Source organism: Alligator sinensis, unplaced genomic scaffold, assembly GCF_000455745.1.
Source record: "Alligator sinensis unplaced genomic scaffold, ASM45574v1 scaffold637_1, whole genome shotgun sequence".
Taxonomy (NCBI): domain Eukaryota; kingdom Metazoa; phylum Chordata; order Crocodylia; family Alligatoridae; genus Alligator; species Alligator sinensis.
Window position 1 is genome coordinate 278,385 of NW_005842368.1, and position 13,933 is coordinate 292,317.

The 13,933-nt window shown below is 51.8% G+C and overlaps 1 protein-coding gene across 10 annotated transcripts in view; it reads right to left on the bottom strand.

Moving 5' to 3' along the window:
* NCOA1 (nuclear receptor coactivator 1) overlaps positions 1 to 13,933 on the bottom strand; it is a 247,091-nt gene that overhangs the window by 111,974 nt on the left and 121,184 nt on the right. The gene's annotated exons all lie outside the window — the stretch shown is intronic.

Sequence of the window (13,933 nt, forward strand, 5' to 3'; positions counted from 1 at the left end):
AGCCATCCCACCAAACAGCTGGGCTGCGATTCATAGATGCTAGGGGCTGGAAGGGACCTTACAAGATCATCGGGTCCAGCTAGGAACAGCAACAACCGTGCCAAACCCCACTCACGGCTGCTCCCCGGTGAGGACTTTAAGGCCGCTTGTAAAGAATAAATATCCCACACAGATCCTTATTCCCTCCCAGTGTCTTTGGGTGCTCTGACCCGAGTCGCCTTAAACAAGACTGACTTGGAGCGATATGCACTTGCCCCTGGAAATCAGCCCCCTTCAATGGTGTCTTGAGATGCATCAAATCACCCCCAAGCAAGACACTGCCGAATTCCCTGCATGCTCCAGATGAGGCACTGCAGCTGCTTTCCTTTTAAGCTCCTGCAAGGGATGCAGAATGGACCAGAGCCTCAGTCGTAGTTGAGATCTGTGTTTCTCTAAGGCCTGGAGCCAAGCGGCTTGGCCCCCCAGATGATTCAGGGCAGCCCCTGAGCCCCCAGGTACTGTGCCAGCTGCAGGGAATCACTGCGGAAGGACCCAAGCAGGTCCTTCTCCCTGCCAGGGGATTCAGCCTATGCAGGGGGAACCCTCTGCTTTCTCCTCAGGCTAATTTTAAGGCTGCCTGGAGCTGCCTCTGCGGCACAAAGGTGCATGCTTTCTGTTGGGGAGGTGTTTAAATGAGCTTTCTTTCAGCTCCGATGATCTCACATCCTTAAAATCGGTTTGAAAAAGTGGGGTTATTTGCAAGAAATAGAAAACAATTAGGAACGCAGGACTGGGAGGCGCCTCCTGGACTTAATGAGCCCTGGCCCCCTGCACTTGCATGTAACCACTAATATAAGGAAGCTCCAAAATCGCCCCTTCAAATCTTCACACCCACCTGGCAGAGCACAGAGACAAGCCCACCCTGATACCTGTCCTGGGAGTTTCTAACACGTGCAACAAGCTCCGCGTGGCTTGGGAAGCAGCTGGGGTCTCTCAGAGGGTCCAATCCTGGCAATGCCAGTCACTCCCCAGTCCTGCTGGCTTCTCCGGAGCAGGCGCGGAGGTCGGGATTGTCAAAAGTGCACAGCAGCTGCCTCTGCTTTTCCCACCGCAGTCAACAGGCAAGTCCCCACTGGCACTGAAGATACTGAGGCCGAGAGCTTTGGAAGACCTCCGCCCCAGTCGTTAAATACCTCCTCTGCATGCTGCTTTCAAACGCTGTGCAACACAGCAGCAAAGCGAGTGTGCAGCCACCGCCGTGGGGGGCAACAGTCTACCACTGCTGCCTGCCGAAGGAGTTACTTCTTTAGCTCATTCTGGATTCACAACTGCCTGATGACACACCCATGTGCTTTCCATGTATTGCTCAAAGTGTCTCCACCACTAGCCACTGGCATTTAAATAGCAGCGCCGTGAAAAAGCAAACCCTCGCCATGCAGCGTGCGGTCATTTCTGCTGCCTGCATCACTCTGACCACGGTGAAAGCTGTTCCTGAAACCTTTGCAGCAGTATTACCATGGCCAATCAATAATTCCTCCTTGGTGCCAGCAAGGATGAAAGCAGGGCTAGCTGTCCTAATTTAAGAGTAACAAGACTAATCAAGAGCAGAGACGCTCTGGACAGAAACCCGCAAGCTAGCCAAGGACCACGGATCTAATTTTGTCCATCCTGGATGGCAAAACTGATGCCAAGTACATGCAACTGGAAGGAGGCTAAAAACCCAAATTCCTTTAAAAATTAGGTACTGGAGCAGCAGGACCGCCGCAGCGTCATCGCCTGTTCTGGTCGTTAGGGCTTTGGCATTTTTGATTTTTAAGACGTACGGTTGTTGTTCAGCGTTTTCAGCTCTTTCCTCCCAAATGCAGGTGCACCAAATGGCAGCTTTCCACCTTTTCCCTCCCCGCTTGGTTATATCCGTGCTGTAAATGGATCAAGAAAACCCGCACCCGACGAGAGACGCACACATGGAAATTCATAGCTTGATCCGCAGCCGCCGAGGCCAAGCGATTCCAAGTTGCGACGGGGAGCGCGGCTCTTCCAGGCCCCCGGCCCGCGACGGCTCCGGCACGTGAGCAACTTCCCTCAAAGGAGAAAGTGTTTCTGCGGCGCCGGTGCCAGGGAAAACGAAGCTCGCCCATCCTGCCGAGATCCTCCGTGACTGGATTGTGACCTTGGCAGTATCAACCGCGTGCCCAGCAAGGGTGAATTAAGGACAAAACTGCAGCCTTTGCCGAAAGCCTTGGCGTGCGTGAAGTCCTTGATGTAATACATTCGTTGTTTCTTTTTGTTGTAAATTCAGTTTATTTTGCAGTGCGACTTGCCAGGGCTCGCAGGCCAAAAAATTTAATTTAGCCTAAAAATAACTCCAAATGCCTTAGGTTTGAAAACCCTGGCAGCTCACAGCGTGGCCTGTAACACTTGGCATGGGGAGGCACCATCCCGGGGGGCTGCATTCAGGGGAGATGCCAACACGCCCGGTGCCCTCCTTGCTCTGCTCGGGGCAAGGAAACCTGCAGGAAACCGGATCTCTAAGAACCGGTTTTGGAAAGGGTCTCACCAGCCCGCAAAGGCCACAAGAAGCAGATACAGGACAGTGTGACGGGAGTGAAAACTAGGCGATTAGTTTGCATTTAAAAACCAAACCAAGCTTCTGCACGTTCTCTCTGATGCAAACCTTGCCATTAAACTTTATTTTGCCCGCCCCTGCAATAGAGCAGTCGCTCCTTTGCTGTCCTCCTGGTTAACCACCAGAGAGACGGCATAAAATGTTGGGGTTTTGCTTGTGTTATTTACTCACTCGTCTCCGCCACTGTGAGAGCGAACACTCGAGCGCTCATCAGTACAGTGTGTGGCTGACACGCGCGCAAGCCTCAGAGGCAAGACGTCCGCCCGGGATCAACTGTTCCAAAATAAACCTCCGTTTTGGCTTCGCAGTGCATAGACTGGTTTTCACCATCACAGCAAGGCGCACCGAGGCTGCGTCCGGCCAGCGCTGGGACATGCCATTCAGCCGCCAGCCGCACGGACGAGGAAAACCAGTTTGCACCAGTTCACTTCCGTCCTTTGTGAAACCAAAGGCAGCTGGACCCATGCAAGTTGTGGGGCCTGGCTTTCCCATCAGCTCCACCAGTTGGTTGTCAGCAAAGGCTCGTCTCAGGCATGCATGAGGCCTGAGGTTTAAAAGCATGAAGACGCGCTTCCAAAAAGAGGATGGTCCAAACCCACTTTCCCTTCCCCTTGGCGTTCATCTTGATATGCAACAGCTCCCTGCTGAGAGCAGGGCTTCTTCATGCCAGACTGTACACACATGCACGGCAAGAGACGGTTTCCGATCCAAAGAGCTTCCAGTCTAAACAGGCAAGAGGACAACGTCTGGGAGAGGAAAGAGGGGTGCAGACAGCCAGCGAGACTTGTCCGAAGTCCCACGGTCGGTGGAGAGCTGGGAACAGAACCCACATTTCTGCCCATTTCCAGTCCAACCAGTTCACTCGGCTGTCTCTCGGGCCGGTATCACGCGAGCCCGCTGGGTCGGGGAACTCCACCGCCAAACTTGACACCACAAGGTCAAGGAGCCCTGCTAGACTTGGATGCAAAGGGCCAAGCTCAGTCTCACGCTTGCAGAGATGCTGCAGACTCGTAAACCACGAACGCACTGGGTTTAGACCACGTGGGTCTTTGCCCACGTATACGTTTCCACACTGACAAAATGGGGCAAAAGAGGAAAAAGCATGCAATTCTAAACCTTTGGATTAAGGGACATCCCCCAACCATACCATAGAAATCCTTGTCTAACCTATTCCTAAAATTACACGATCAACCCGGTCACACAACCACGAAGCACAACCAAAGCACCCGAACCCGCCACAGGTAAAGCGGGGGGAGGAGGGCACTGCCACTGTCCTGCCACTGCAAACCTGTGCTGATCTGACCGGAGTGGGGAAAAGGGCATGCGTAAACTTCTTAAAATAGTTTTCCACCTATTGACTCCTCTGTGAAATCCCAGGAAATATGAACTTTCATTTCTACCCAGGAGAACTTTTACAAGCTTTTCGCCGATGCCTGATGAAGGGTGTTTGTGCCCGAAAGCTTGCAATGAAAGAAATCTTTTTGCAAAAATCTTGTTGGTCTAATACAAGATATCACCTCTACTACGAGTCCTGATTGCCTTTTCCTCTAGACCAATACGGCTACAACCTGGATACCTAAACTTCTTCCTGTCCCTCAAGTGGAGGGGTAAGACCGTCTAGCCAGCAAGCTTAGCCCCAGCGGGCGCGTGCCAGTCACAATCCCCGGCCTTGGCTGCAGCCAACACCCACCAACAAAAAAAGAACAAACCCCGGAGAACTGTAGAAACAGGAGGGAAAGAAATTTCTTCCCGGTCCCCATTTGTCAACCAGCAAACGTTAGCCATGCTTCTATACGGGCTTCCCAAAGCCAGGTACCGCTCACTAGCTGGAGACAGAAACGGGGGCCCAGGAAGCCGAAGCGATTTGCTCCGAGGCCCGACAGCGAGTTGGCGGCACAACCTGCACACAATCCTTTGCTCTTGCGAGACCGCTGCCTGTATCTCTGATAGAGACATCTCCCTCGCTAGCGATGATTTTCACCCAGAAAACTACTTAAATATAAATGACGGGCGTCAGAGAGAAGCACAGTAAGTAAGCTGTGTTTAAGAAAATGTTTGATGCTACCAAAGTCCCTTCCATTGCAGTTATTTATTATTATTAAAATGTAACCCCATCTGTGCATGCACAGACAGTCTCTCAATTAGAGATAATTAAGAGCACACTCAGAATGCCACAAGGACACATCTATATTGTTCCACTCACAAGTTCATCATTAGCTGCTAATCTAAGCACTTGGGTCATAATGAGCGTTGATTTTTAACTTCGGCAGATTACAGAGTAAACATTGACGTTCTCCATCGATAGGGAAGGGGCAAGGGCTGGGACGAGCCGGGTGAGTCACTCCGCGGCTCTGCTGAGGCAGGAAAGATGTTTTATTGGTTTGTTTTTAAAACATCGGTTTGTTTTAACAACAATTTCTGACCTCATTTAAAAGAAAAGAAAAAAAGACCTGCCATCCTGACCAAACACCCAGGATTTCAGCAGCCAAAGAAAACCAGCATCCCCTCGGTTGCGAGCAATGGTCCGTTAGCCAACAGTTGCATCCATTGCTTCTGGCCAGCAACGATTTCTACTCCCCTACAAAACCCAGTTTGATTCTCACTTCATCCCGAGGGTCTCAGTCTTGTTCACCTGTTGTGTCCTTTCTAACACCTGGATTGCAGGCTGTCTATGCAGGACGAGTGTGAGGGAGATGCAGATAGCTGGAGCCTTTGGCTCCGCTACATCCAGCCGTACCGAAAAGAGCAGTTTGCATGGCAAATACCTGGGAGGGGGGTGGCAGCAGAAGCATCCTCCAGTGCTAATGGGGAAAACCAGCAGCAAAAGAATCAAACCAGCTTCCCCTTCCTTCGGAGAGTCTAGCTATTTTTGCAGGGCTGACTAAGAGCTCAACGGTGCCTCCTCTATCACAAAACACATCCCACCAAGCCCGGGACATGCAAGCAAGCTAATTGTGTTTAGTTTTCTTTGGGGAAAGGTAGACAGAGGAGACATTGGACTGAAAAGCTCAACGCACCTGCTTTAAATGGGCTGGAATATCTCACGGCTTGCTTTCTCCTCATCTCACAAGTCTTGCCTAGAGAAACCTTAAAAATATCCTCCCCTCTCCTGGGCCAAATCACCAGCTTCTCTTCATTACAGCCCTCCCATTATTACTATTACTCCCAAGAGCTTTCTGCATGCAATTCAAGGTGCTGGTTTTGATTTGTAAAGCCCTAAATGGTCTGGGTCTTACATACCTAAGGGGCTGCCTTCTCCCTTATGTCCCACTGTGAACCCTAAGCCCAGCTGAGAGCAACCTCCTGCACCTACCATCAATGCACCAGGTTTCCTTGGAAAACACCCGAGAGCAGCAGTCCCTCCCTCCCTCTTGAGGCATGCCGGAGCCCGAGCCCGGCCACTTTTTGGAAGCACTAAGGCCTTCCCTGGGCAGGCATTTAGCCAGCACAGCTAAGCTGGGAAACTGTTTTGTGGGTTTCTCTTTTATGGTTTTCTCCGGTTCTGTAAAGACTTTTCCTGTGTTATAGGTCATGCTGCTCTCCACCTGCAGCCTGCCCCGAGCCTCTGCTGGAAAGGGCAGCATATACATCAAATAAATACTGCCCCGTGCAGAGGGCCCCACTGCACTGGGTACTGTATGTAAGGACAGCCTTTGCCCCAAAGAACTTAAAATCTAAATGGCAGATGTACAAAGGAAGTATTATCACCCATTTCTAGATGGGCAAGGAGGGGTCATGGCTCCCCCCTAGATCCTCCTCAAGTCAGTAGGAAGGATCTCACCCATTTCAGCCTGCTTTGGATGAGGCTGGATGTGATGTGAGCAGTGCCATGCAAGGAGTCTGCCACGAAGCTAGCCCCGCGACCCCAGACCGCGCAGGGCATGGCGAGGGTCCGAAAGAGAGCACATCTGGATGAGGGATGCTTCCAGCTCCAGCCCTTGGAACGACGAGCCACCGAAGAGGGACTCTGGAGAAGGGCGACAGGACCCGTGTGCTCCTCCGGTTTGCCTCTGTTGGGTCTCGACCCGCTGAGACAGTGCTGGGCGGGGTGCCAAGAGACCTGCCGAGGGTTATGTGCACGTGCAAGCAAAGTGCTTGGAAACGCTGCTAACAAGACAGTCCCAAACGCCACCGCCATTCGCTTCACCCCAAACCCTCCATCACAAACTGCCCGTCCCAGGTGAGAGCATTTGCTTTCACTTTCTTCCGTGTAGGTGGAGCAATCTACAATCCCTCCTTGCAGCCTTATGGGCTGCAGCTGATGGCGGGCAAGGCTTGCTGAAAACCGATGGCAAAGGCCCAACGGGCATGATGGGGACATTGTAAAAGGCACCCAGCTGAACAGCCAACAGGGATCCTAGTGGAAGAGCAGAACTCCTTCTTCCAAGACTGTCTCCCCTTGGCGCTAGCCAGGGTACAACTGCATGGTAGGAGGCAGACGCTGACTCTGGAAGATGACAAAATAATTCCCTGTCCTGGACATGCAGAACTGGTGCCTAGTGCAGGCAAGGGACAAATTTATAAAAAAAAGACCTGGGCAGGGTGTGTGGTCTTGTGCCTCGCAAGTAAGTGCACAAGCTCAGGTAAGCGCCTTATGTGTTACATCAGGAAAGGCTGGCACAGGGGTAGGGATCCACAAGGAGGAGGGGAATACCTCTGCTAACTTATGGGAAAGGCCGAAAGAGAGAGGTGCATCTGGAAGCACCTCTTAAGGCAGTACGCACACAAGTCTGGGGTCTACAGCCTGAACCCCACAGTCAGGCTGTCCCTTTGCGTGGAGGTGACTGGTCCACTTTTGCACTGAAGTCACGGCTGGATTAGGGGCAGGCCCCTCTGGGACAAAGGTGTAGGGACTCAAATTTGCCAAGTGCAAACCACCGAAGGCATGAGATCTACAGAGGGGATTCCCGACAGCCTTAGGAATCAGTCCAGTTCCCCTGAAAATGATGTTGTGCTGTTGTTCCTTTCATTTGTGATACCAGCAAACCCCAGCGAGGGCAGAAAACCAGACCATATCCACGCCCGGCTGGGAGCAGGGAAAAAAGCAGTAGCCAGAAAGAGAGTGGGGCTCGGAGCAGGCACCAGAGGACATCTAAGAGCCACCGGCTCACCAAACAAGAGGGAACAATCCCCAACACACATGCGCGTGCATGCAAGCACACACGCGCACCCACCCACACACAGGGGCAGAAAATACAGAAGAGGAAAGTGCTGAACAAAAGAATAAAACCTGTTAAAATGGCCACAACCAAGTTAACAGACCTTTAGTAAACGAATAAAAGATCCCAGTGCCTGCCTTTCTCTTCCAGGAGTGATTTTGACAGCTGGGAACCCACTCCACCATCCAGGAGCACTAGGAGGCTTAATTGACTAATATTTACAAAGCACTTCGAATCCTCTTCTGGAAGGCGCCGTGGACGTGCAGAGCGCTGCCATTAGCACACAAGCTATGAGCTGCAACCTGTTTACAGTGTTGAAAGACAGGAGCCCAGATGAGCTCAGGTGGGTTGTGTAGGTGCTCGCACACAGCTCAGGAGGGTTGTGTAGGCGCTCGCACACCACCATGACAAACACCTTAGAAATGCCCAACCACGTGCGTCACGGAGTGATTCACTCTCAAGGAGTTGCAGCCTCAGGCTGCCATTAAAACGCTGTCATGTCTCTAACGAGTGTTGTACAAACAACGCTGTTTATTCTTCGTGCCAGGAGGAACGTGGGCTCTCTGCCACCTCGAGGTGGCATCCGCCGTGTGGACATCCGTGAGTTTTTGTTTCCTGAACTCTCTCATCCTTCACGGGAACTAATTCAGGCTCAAGGGGTAAGCTCTGGCATCGAGCCACACTACTTTTGCAAGGGCAGGAAGTTTAATATTTGGTAAAACGTGGAGCTCTGCTGGCTCAGATGACCATGCCTGCTCATTGGGAACGAGAGCTCACGACTCAGAATATAACAAGTTGTACAACAAATGCCCCTTGATGACCACTGGGGATGGTCCTGCTTTGAGCAGGGGGGTGGACTAGCTGTGATCCCCTGAAATACCTTCCAGCCCTAACTTTCTATGATCAAGAGCAGTCCACGGAGACTGAAACGGTGACCTCCAACACCTTGCCTCGCAGTCCCCTCCATCTCAATGAGTCCAGAAAGTGCTGTAGAAGGCAACAGAAAAATAAGCCAAGGGAGAATGAATTCCCCGAAGAATCGTAACAAAACCTGACTCCAAGTTCAAAGAGAAATTCAGCAAGGACACAACAGGAACACACACACTCTTCTTTGGTACAAAATACAAAATACTGCCATGCAAAGAGAAAGAGATCCCAGACCCAAAGCCCTGATGTTAAAGATGTGCTCCGGGGAACCCACTGCCGAACAGAAGCAGCCGATCAGAAGTGCGAGGATATAATGAATCTGGACGTGCTGTTTTCTTTGCAACCCGGACTCAGTGCAACAGCCCCTGCTCAGCCCAAGGGGGTCTTTCAAAAGCCAAAGGGGGGTACAGACAACAGGCTGAAATATTAATTTGCTCAGCACCGTGTAGGCAAGTCTTCCACCTGTGGGACAGGATGAGCTGAGTTGCGATGGGGACTCATGCAGAACCACACAGCGAGGAGGTGCCCCTCCAAATCTCCCTCAGCGCTCCCCTCCGTTGTGCTGCTTCCTGCACTCATCAGTGCCCCTGCCCTGCAACTTCTCTTCCTTTGCAAGGCCACGGAGGCTCCTGGCCTCAATCCATGGGGTCACGCTTCAGAGTCAGGCCGGCACGCACCTGGCACAGCGGGACCCACCGAGCCTCTGCTGCAATGCGAATGAGTCTTCCTACAGTCAGCACGTTAGCAGTGTGTCGGGGTCTTGGTGCTACGTTGGTCCGAAGAGGCCACCGCTGTTACAGAGAGCGTCACTTCAATACGTGGTCAGGAAACTGTTCCCAGGGGAAACGTGGCTGGCAAAAGTTTGTTGCTCTTACCAGATGTTGCTGCAAACCAGCGCTGACTGTGTGATGAGCTGTCTCGCAGAGTAAGAGGCCACGACCATGAGCTGTGGTGAAGGACAGCTGAAACAAAGCACCAGCAGGTACTTGCCTCAGGGAACTGCACAAAAAATCCCTATACATGCAACCAGATAAGAGTCAAATCCAGCTGCTTCTCTCAGACACGCTCTGGGACATGCAAAGCAGCAGCACGTGCTAAGTGGTCTCCAAAAAGTACCATCACGGTTGGGAAGAGAAGCGTCCCCAACACTTCACTATGATTTTGCCCTAACTCTCCAGGACTCATCTTTCAAATTAGTGAATTAAGTAGGGCCATGTTTGGACACTGGTTTGGGCATGTGCAGCACCTGCAAGATGTCAGGTGGTTTATAAGGCTTCCCTCCTGAAATGCATCATGCACAAATCTACTAATCACCAGGGAAAACTAACTTGTACGCAAGAAAAAAACCAACCACACGCCTCCACCAATCCTCTGTAGTTGTAAAGAACCAAAACGGGACTCGACTCACTCCACATGCCCCTCTCAACTCTTCTACACCATTAAAAAGAGACGTCATTAGTTCCAGGTAGGCTTTCCAAAGGACTCGTCTTGCACCTGACCACTCTATTTTAACTTTCTGGAGCACTGCAATGCTCTGGATTAATTATTAGCAACATGGCGAGTCAACCCAAGTGCTTCCTGCTAAGATGCCCCATCTTAGAGATGCTTCCATCCTTTCCCCAGAAGATGCCTGTGCAGAACACAATTCCCTCCCCGACTCAAAGGATCAGAAATAATCAAAGCAGTAAGTGACACCATAAAAGTGTCTGCACAAATGAACAGAAGTGACTACCAGTACCATCACTGGGAGTGAGAGCGAGATGAGATGTTTCCAACCGCAATGTCGAGCTCATCGTTAACGGCAACAAAGCTCCCTCCACGTACGGTTGCTCTAAACTGCGCTGTGCGGCCGGTATAACTCCCCTTTCGGCTGCTTTTGGTCTCTCTGGACCCTCACCCTGCAAGCATCGCCAGCCCTTCTCTGCAAACCGATGACGGCCATCAGCCCCCGTTCACTTCCCCGGGAACGCAGAGTGCTCTGCGGCTTGCAGTGTTGAGATCTGAATGGTCTTCTCTGAACGCTGCTGATGTCGCCCAGCCTGACACGAGAATTTGCTGAACGTCATCCGCTTGCGATTTGGGAGCAGCTGCCATGCAGGGACGGCAGCTTCGCTTTTACAATCTGCTCTGGCTCTAAAGGAAAAGAAAAGGGGTCCGCAACCCTGGGAGGAAGTGACTCAGGGCTGAGCTCTTCTAAGAGTACCTGGTAAGGGCTGGGCTAGGTCTGCACAGCACCCATGGGGCTCCTCCAGGTGCTTTGAATAGTCACAGGACGGTCACGCAGCACTGCTGGAGCAGATACACTGCAAATGCCGCAATGCAGCAAAACCCACCGGACCCGCTCCATCCCTTGAATGACTCCCCACTCCTGTCACTTCAATTTTACTCCACTTTCCTGTTCAGGGATGGAGGGGAGGGGGAGATGAGCTTTGCAGCGTGTCCTCTAGATCACCGGATCCAGGCAATTCCAGAAGTGACATGGGATGGGGTGCGCCTTCCCTCAAAGTACCCGACTACTGGCGTGTAGTTCGTTACAACATCTAGGCAAAAAGCTCCTGCATCTACCTGGCCTCGGCGGTGACTTTGCCACAGCCAGGGAGGTAGGCGCTCCTGAGGAACTTCGACTTCCTTGCAAAAGTGCTAGAGGAAACGCAGGTATTTATCACAGCAGGACCAGAAAAGCGTGGAACAGGGCGTTATTTAAGTCTTGGGCTGAAAGATGACAAAAATGTGCGTGTGTTTCGACAACTCAGTGAGCCTGGAATTATTCTTAATTTAGAACGGGATGGGGTCACCATTTCAAATTAGCGGAGTCAGTTTATTGCTGCCATCCGGGTGCATAAATTCATATAATTTACATATATCAGGAGGTCAAAGGCAGCTTGACAGCCCCCCGCATGCCTACGTCTAGGACGACGCAGTTTAGGCATTTTACGCTAATTTAAATATCTTCTTTCAGTATTAAAACCACTTTAGTTTGTTTTGCACATTAAGAACTCATTAGAAATTCAAATCTACTTCCTATACCAGCTGTTTTCCCCAAACAAGCCAACTGGTTTATTATGATAGGTTTGCTCATAAATACCGGCACAGATTTATATATCTATATCTATACGTAAATAGAAGAGAGGCATTAAAACCCATGTTTGCTGCGAGCAGAGAAGGCGGGATGTGGGGGCTGGAGAAGAACCCAAATGCTCAAGGTGGAACCGGGCGACATCCGGCCTGGCGCGGGCACCGACACGCTTCCCCAAGCGCATGCGTGCACAAGTGCACGCACTCTTCCTCCTGCTGCACCTCCCAGCTTGGGCACTGCAAGCAAGGGGAGCAGGCCGGTTCAGGGGTTACGCTTGCTGCCCGAGCTGCGGAAGGAGCCAGGACCAGCTCAAGCCCAAAACTGGTTGTTCAAGCTGCTGCTGTTATTTTTCAGGGTCCTGCTGGCCCACCCCGTACCCAAGATGAGCCCCCCCACAATATGCTAGGTGCTGCATAAGCACAAGGCCTCTCTATCCCAAAGAACTGAGCTCAAATAGATTCATAGATTTCATAGACATCAGGGCTGGAAGGGACCTCGGAAGATCATCGAGTCCAGCCCCCCGCCCAAAGGGCAGGAAGTCAGCTGGGGTCATAGGATCCCAGCAAGATAAGCATCCAGTTTGCTCTTGAAGGTGTTCAATGAAGGCGCTTGAACCACCTCCGGTGGCAGGCTGTTCCAGACCTTGGGGGCTCGGACAGTAAAGAAGTTCTTCCTTATGTCCAGCCTGAAACGATCTTGAAGTAGTTTGTGACCATTCGACCTCGTCATCCCTTGGGGCGCTCTGGTGAACAAACGTTCCCCCAGATGCTGGTGGTAACCCCTGATAAACTTATAGGTGGCCATCAGATCACCCCTGAGCCTGCGCTTTTCCAGGCTAAAGAGCCCCAGGGCTCTCAGCCTGTCATCGTAGGGTCTGCTTCCCTGACCTCTGATCATGCGCGTGGCTCTTCTCTGGACTCTCTCAAGCTTCTCCACATCCTTTTTGAATTGTGGAGCCCAAAACTGGACGCAGGACTCCAGCTGCAGCCTCACTAAGGCCGAGTACAGGGGGAGAATGACGTCCCGGGATTTGCTTGAGAAGCATCTATGGATGCAAGCTGCACTCCCTGCTCCCTGTTTGGTCGCTTTATTGGCCGCCGCATCGCACTGCAGGCTCATGTTCATCTTGTGGTCAATGATGACCCCCAAGTCTCTTTCTTCCATAGTGCTAGCCAACATAGCACTGCCGAGCCTATAAGGATGCTGCGGGTTTTTTTTCCCCAAGGTGGAGAACCTTGCATTTATCGGCGTTGAACACCATCAGATTCTCGTCCGCCCACTTGCTGAGCCTGTCCAGGTCAGCCTGGATAACCTGCCTGTCTTCTGGTGTGGATGCTTTGCCCCAGAGGTTGGTGTCATCGGCGAACTTGGCCAGTTCTGATCGCTTCTGACTCCAGTGTCCACATCATTAATGAAGATGTTGAACAGTATGGGTCCAAGGACAGAGCCTTGGGGGACCCCACTGGTCACAGGACACCACGATGAGTGACTTCCATCGATTACTACCCTCTGGGTCCGACCCCGGAGCCAATTTTCCAGCCAGTGGATCGTGGAGGACCCAAGGCGACAATTGGCCAGTTTCTCCAAGAGGCGATCATGGGACACCAGATCGAAGGCTTTTTTGAAGTCAAGATATATGACATCAATCTCTTCTCCCTTGTCCAGGTGATAGGTCACCTGGTCGTAGAAGGAAATGAGATTGGTCAAGCAAGACCTACCCGCAACAAACCCGTGCTGGCTATCCCTTAAGATGTTGGCGTCGGCCAGTCCATTAAGGATGGCCTCTTTGATAAACTTTTCTAAGATCTTCCCCGGGATAGAAGTCAGGCTGATGGGCCTATAGTTAGCCGGATCCACTTTCCTCCCTTTCTTGAAGATAGGCACCACATTGGCCTTCTTCCAGTCTTCGGGCACTACACCAGAGCGCCAAGAGTTTTCAAAGATCCGTGCTAGAGGCTGGGCTATGATGCTTGCCAGCTCCTTGAGTACCCTGGGGTGAAGATTGTCAGGGCCGGCTGACTTGAAGGTATCCAGCTTCTCAAGATGTTCCTTCACAAAGTCAGCATTAAGGGAGGGCAGGGGATCACCCTCACCCGGACTTCCCGGCCCTGTAGCGGGCATGGGCATCCCATGGGACTGATGAAAGACTGACGCAAAGTACCTATT